Source organism: Ctenopharyngodon idella, chromosome 20 (genome assembly GCF_019924925.1).
Source record: "Ctenopharyngodon idella isolate HZGC_01 chromosome 20, HZGC01, whole genome shotgun sequence".
NCBI classification, from domain to species: Eukaryota; Metazoa; Chordata; class Actinopteri; order Cypriniformes; family Xenocyprididae; genus Ctenopharyngodon; species Ctenopharyngodon idella.
Window position 1 is genome coordinate 29,864,341 of NC_067239.1, and position 7,085 is coordinate 29,871,425.

Sequence of the window (7,085 nt, forward strand, 5' to 3'; positions counted from 1 at the left end):
TCGATATACAAGCACTAATTCTTCAGCCTATTAATGCTTTCAAGAATTGGGAACAATACACAGTGGTTCATTGTGATTATTAACAGCAAGTGTAACTGTGTATTTATTTATTTATTGCTTAATCATATTTCTGTTGCCTATAAATCAATGTTGTTATTGTTGTGTTTAAAACATAATTGTTTTTGGTAAATGAAATAAATCTGAAATAAAAAAAATTATATATATATATATATATATATATATATATAAATAATAGATTGGAAAAAGTAAGTTTAAAGTATTAGTTCTCTTCAGAATTAAAATTTCCTGATAATTTACTCACCCCCATGTCATCCAAGATGTTTATGTTTTTCTTTCTTCAGTCAAAAAGAAATGAAGGTTTTTGAGGAAAACATTCCAGGATTTTTCTCCATATAGTGGACTTCACTGGGGTTCAACGGGTTGAAGGTCCAAATGTCAGTTTCAGTGCAGCTTCAAAGAGCTCTACATGATCCCAGACGAGGAATAAGGGTCTTATCTAGCGAAACAGGCGGCCATTTGTATATAAAATGTATATATTTTTTTAACCACAAATGCTTGTCTTGCACTGCTCTGCAATCGCCACGCATTATGTAATCACGCTGGAAAGGTCACTAAGCTAATCCTTTAAGTAAATTTAAGTTACTGAAACTAAAACTGAAATAAAAATAAATTAAAGAAATATAAAAACTAATGATAAAAAGGGGAAAAGAACGTAGAAAAAAATACTAAAATGTAAACTAAAATTACAAACTAAAAATGTAAAAACAAAAGCTAATTCAAAATATTAATAATTTCATTAACACATTAGTTTGGGGTCCGATTCTCACTATTAAGTAGTTTATTAGCATGCATATTACTAGGATATTGGCTGTTTATTAGTACTTATAAAGCACATATTAATGCCTTATTCTGCATGATCATATTCTACATCCCTTAATCCTACCAATACCTAAACTTAACAACTACCTTACTAACTATTAATAAGCAGTAATTAAGAGTTCATTAAGGCAAAAGTCGTAGTTAATAGTGAAAATTGGACCCTAATCTAAAGTGTGACCATAAATTCTATAATAGAATATAAATAATACTACAATAAACACCCCTTAATTGTGTTCAAAACACCATAGCGCACAGCCTCTTGCATTTTAAAACAATTTAAGTATTTTAAAGCAGTTTAAACATTTCTCTCTCTCTCTCTCTCTCTCTCTCTCTCTCTCTCTGTCTCTCTCTCTCTTTCTTTCTTGTACAGTAAATGAGTAATGAACTCTTTGTTGCTGGTGAAGAGGAGGGGGTGACGGGTGAGTGTTTGTTTCCATGCATTCATTAAACAGCAGCTGAAACTGAATTGGAGAAAAGGACACACACACGTTTACAGAGGTATGTAAATTAGGACATACCAAAGACTTCTCAGCCAACAAACACAAACTTTTACACTAAAATAAGTTTTCAAAAACATGATATACTTTTATTTATGAATAATAAAGACCTCTGAAGACATCTGCAAAAGCATTTTTTTTTTTCCTCCAAGATACATTTCAGCTTCTGTTGCATGTTCAACAAAGCTGAACACATGAAACACACAGAGGTTGATGTCATAGATCACGAAGTCTGATGTAATCTCTCCAAGCACTTTGGGGAGAGACATTGTGTGTGTGTGTATGTGTGTGTGTGTGTGTGTGTGTGTGTGTGTGTGTGTGTGTGCGCAGACATGTGCAGCTTGTGCTCGTAGCGGTCTGGCCCGATCAGCAGTCTGACAGTGAAGGGAGGAGGCGGGAGAGCCAGGTTTATTTGCATAATTATGGTCGTGCTTCCTGAAACACAGCCCCGCCCACCGTCAACCTTTCATCAACCCGAATACTGAACAGCTCAAACACACAGCAGTGAGTGTGTGTGTGTGTGTGTGTGTGTGTGTGTGTGTGTTGATGCTTGTAGATTCTTCTGAGGTTGTTCTCAGTTCTAGGGTTTGTTATGCTCACTTTTGTGCACACCACAATGAAAACTATGGTAAACTTTTATAATGGTTGTGTAAAAATGTACATAGAGATGCAAGAAACATAATAAATGATCAGTATTTTACAAACCAAGTAAACAGTTTTGGGGTAACACATTACAACAGGGTTTCATTTAAGTTAACTTGTGGCAAATTTTCACTTTAAAGGTGGCACAGAAGTGCTTCTGAATTGGCGATTACATGTCGGTAACACTTTAGTTTAGGGTTCAATTCTCACTATTAACTAGTTGCTTATTAGCATGCATATTAAGCACATATTAATGCTTTATTCTGCATGATCATATTCTACATCCCTTAATCCTAACCAATACCTAAATGTAACAACTACCTTACTAACTATTAATAAGCAGTAATTTGGAAGTAATTGAGGCAAAAGTTGTAGTTAATATTTAGTTAATAGTGAGATTTGGATCCTAATCTAAAGTGTGATTTAGATGTTGTTGCACAGGCTGTTTAATGCTGCTCAGAGGTGCCATAATTGCATTTACACATCAATTTTAATAGTGTACTTTTGGGTTAAGGTGGGTCAGAGCAGGCATGATTGAGTCTGGCTTTTATGCAGCATTACGTCTTTACACAGAATGCCTTGAAGAGCAGCCTTAAATCAGCTGTGTAAAGATGCCTTACATTAGTTAACATGAACTAACAATGAACAATACTTCATTTTGAACATATACTAATACATTGTTAAGATCAAAAGTTGTATTTGTTGATATTTGTTAATGCACTGTGAACTAAACAATTAGATTTTTACTAATGTTAACAAAGATTAATAAATGCATCAAAAAGTACATTGTTAATTGACCTTATTGTAAAGTGTTTGTTTGTCACTTTCTGAAACTACATTTCTTTTCACACTTGAGATTTCTGTCCTGTTAAAACGCTCAGATGTTTCAGGATCTTTTGTCATAGTTTTTCGGCTCTTGCCGTCTCATTTTGTAAATGCGTTGGGACCGGCGTGCTGCCATACGCTCTGATCAGTGAATAGATTTACAAGCATTAGGGTCGGGGTATTGTGTGCTGCTTGTGAACAGGAGGTCCGAGTCTTTTGTGTGGATCAGCTGTGTCCCCCCCCACCACAGAAAGCCGTCTGCAAACCTCCTGCTGGATTGTGCCGAGGGTCCGGGGTCCCAAAACACAATAGACATGTGCCACGTTTAACTGACACTCCAAACCGGCCAACACTTAACACACACACACACACACACACACACACACATACATACGCACACATACATACACACACACAAGATTTTTTTACTGATATGCATGTTCAAGAATTTCAGCTTTTCTGTAGAGATGTCTATCTATCTATCTATCTATCTATCTATCTATCTATCTATCTATCTATCTGTCTATCTATCTATCGCTCTATCGTTCTATCGTTCTATCATTCAGTGTTGTTCTTCTATCTATCTATCGTTCTATCTATCATTCTATCTATCTATCGTTCTATCATTCTATCTATCTATCTATCTATCTATCGTTCTATCGTTCTATCTTTCTATCATTCTGTCATTCTGTCTATCGTCCCATCCATCCATCGTTCCTTCCTTCCATTGTATGTTTGTTCATTCCATCCATCCCTCCATCCATCCATCGACCATTCCTTCTTTCCATCCATCCATCGTTCATTCGTCTGTTCGTTCGTTTGCTCATTCCATCCATCCATCCATCCATCGTTCATTCGTTCATCATGTTTGTTCGTTCCATCCTTCGTTCGTTCGTTCATTCATTCATCGTTTGTTCATTCCATCCATTCATCCATCATCCATCCATCCATCGTTCATTTTTTCCATCCATTGTTTGTTCATTCCATCCATTCATCCATCCATCCATCCTTCTATCGTTCGTTCCATCTATTTGTTCATTGTCCATCGTTGGTTCATTTGTTGGTTCGTTACATCCATCCATCCATCCATCCATCCATCCATCCATCGTTCGTTTATTCGTTCATTCCATCCATCCATCATCCATCCATCCATTCCATCCATCGTTTGTTCGTTTGTTGGTTTCCTCCATCCATCTATCCATTGTTCATTCATTCCATCCATCCATCGTTCGTTTATTCCATCCATCGATCCATCATCCATCCATCGTTCATTCATACATTCCATCCATCGTTCGTTCATTCCATCCATCCATCGTTCGTTCATTCCATCCATCATCCATCCATCGATCCATCATCCATCCATCGTTCATTCATACATTCCATCCATCGTTCGTTCATTCCATCCATCCATCGTTCGTTCATTCCATCCATCATCCATCCATCCATCCATCCATCCATCCATCGTTCATTCGTTCCTTCTTTCCTTCCATCAATCCATTGTATGTTTGTTTGTTCCATCCATCCCTCCATTCATCCATCCATCCATTGTTCGTTCATTTGCTCGTTCCATCCATCCATCCATCCATCCATCCATCCATCCATCCATCGTTCGTTCGTTCGTTCGTTCGTTCGTTCGTTCGTTCGTTCGTTCGTTCGTTCGTTCGTTCGTTCGTTCGTTCGTTCATTCCATCCATCCATGTATCGTTCGTTCATTCCATCCATCCATGTATCGTTCATTCATTCATTCCATCCATCGTTTGTTTGTTCGTTCATTTGTTCCATCGTCATTCGTTCGTTCCATCCATCCATCCATTGTTCGTTCGTTCATTCCATCGTTCGTTCGTTCGTTTGTTCCATCCATCCATCCATCTATCCATCCATCCATTCATTCATCCATCCATCCATCCATCCATCCATCCATCCATTGTTCATTCATTCATTCCATCCACCCATCCATCCATGGATGGAAGACATTTTAAGAATCTCTGAGCTGCAGCGCTGCAGTAACCTTTATCTGCATGCTCAATCAGATGGAAAGTTTTAATACAGAGTGTACCGTGCCTAAAAAAGCCTTTATACTCTTTCACAGCCCCATCAAGCTGTGTGTTTTCACCCTACTGTAAGTTCTTGTTGCCTTTGTGTGTGTGTGTATGTGTGTGTGTGTTAGATCACAACAGCAGCACCTGCCATACTGGAAAATGCCTTGAGGTTTGTGTGCTTTGCTGTGAGCCTGAAAGTGCAAGTGTTTACCTTCCTCTCCGTCTCTTTGTCTGAGCGCAGGCCAGATAAGAGCTGCCACGCACCAGACCGCACGCCTCCGTCCGCCCGCTCAACGAGTGTTTACTTCTGAGGAAAGACAGCAGGCGGAGAGAGGGAGGACAAACAGACGAGTGTGACCTGCAGCAGGCAGGTGTGACCTCTACTAGACGTGTGTTGTATGAAGAGAGATTTGTTTTCATAATGCCACATTGTTGTGACACACCAAACAAACGCATGCATTTTAACGCTCTTTCATAGCTGAGGATGCTAATTGGTGATCTTGGTTATGTTTCATTGTCGTATCACTTTTGAATTAAAAATAGACAGAAATGTGATATTTGTTGACATACAATAACAGTATAGAGCTGTAAAGTGAATGTGAAAAGCAGCACAGATAATTTGTTCTTGTTACTGTTCACAGGTTTGGGGTTGGTAAGACTAAGTTTTTGAAAAGTCTCCTCTGCTCGCCAAGGCTGCATTTATTTGATCACATATACAGTAAAAACCATTATATCAATATTATCTGTTTGAATATATTTTAAAATGTAATTTATTCCTATGATCAAAGCTGAATTTTCAGCATCATTACTCCAGTCTTCAGTGTCACATGATCCTTCAGAAATCATTCTAATATACTGATTTAATGCTCAAGACACATTTATTTAATTATTATCAATGTTAAAAACCGTTGTGCTGCTTCATATTTTTGTAGAAAAAGTGTTCAACGGTACCATATTCATATACCATAGAAGAAAACCATAGAATCTATGTCCAAAAACATGTAAAACTATGGTACGTACAAAACCAATACTAACACTATGAGTGCTATTGTACACATCCAAACAGAAAAAGAAAGATGGTACTACCATAGTAATTGTTGGTACTTTATTGTTAGTGAAGGAAGTGCAATTAATCAGTCTCATTCTCTCTCCCAGCATGCACCAGCTCCCTGGATCCGACCTCAGATGATGGATACCAGCTGAAATGTGTCCAGTTAAATCATTAGGACACACACTACAGGCCAGTCATTCAGAGAGGCAAGTAAAGTCAACATCCAGCCCTCTCAATGATGCTGAACTAATGCTGATTGATCACTGCTGGTGCGTGTGTGTGTGTGTGTGTGTGTGATCGGTTTCAGCTGTAAATCATATCAGCTTGTTGTTTGCTGTATCTTCAGATGCCTTTACCTTGTTTTGTTCTGGTTTGTAAATGTCGGCCTCAGTGTGTGTGTGTGTGTGTGTGTGTGTGTGAAAAGGCTTTATCTGCTGTTATCTTCGCCGGCCCGCTTTGCAGCTGCTCTCCACCTGTCACTCACACAGGGAGTGGTGCTCGTGGTCTGGGCTGCTCGCGTGTACACGCGCGTCTGTGAGTTACGGGGTCGCAGAGGGTTGCATTCTGTAATAAAATACAACTGATGGAATGCATGCAAAAATTAATTAATACTGAAGACGAGTATTGCATGTGAAATTTCAAGCAGTGACGTGATATACTTAATCTAAAGCTATTTTAACAGCATTTTTCTCATTCTTGTGCAAGTAATTTTATGAGTTCATGCTGCTTGAGAGACTACATGGAATATTTATATTTAAAACATTTGTATAAAAAAATATATATAATTTATAATAATTTATTATGTAATAATATACACAATACGATATAAAATTATGTGGAACCATCATATTTATTTGCAAAGATAATACTTATTTTACTGTATGTTTATGCAATTTCCTTTTTTTTTCTTTTTTTTTTTTAAATATCCCTATCAGCTTCTTCACTGTTTTCACTAACACTTTCACTTTTATACAAGATGTAAATGTAAACAAGATGTCTAATTAAAAAGTCAGCTATATAATTAACAGATGTTTGGTTGAACAATAGACAAGAACATTTATCATAAATATCAGGCCGGGGCAAGTTGTCACGTGTGTTGTATATGTACGTTTTATACAATTTATTAATCAT

At 37.5% G+C, this 7,085-nt stretch overlaps 1 long non-coding RNA gene across 1 annotated transcript; it reads left to right on the top strand.

Moving 5' to 3' along the window:
- The first annotated feature begins 215 nt into the window (after window positions 1-215).
- Window positions 216-6,601, top strand: LOC127502399 (uncharacterized). Its single transcript, XR_007926854.1, has 3 exons — window positions 216-1,901; window positions 5,145-5,274; window positions 6,059-6,601. It is a non-coding gene; the product is annotated as an uncharacterized LOC127502399 (long non-coding RNA).
- Window positions 6,602-7,085: the final 484 nt, after the last annotated feature.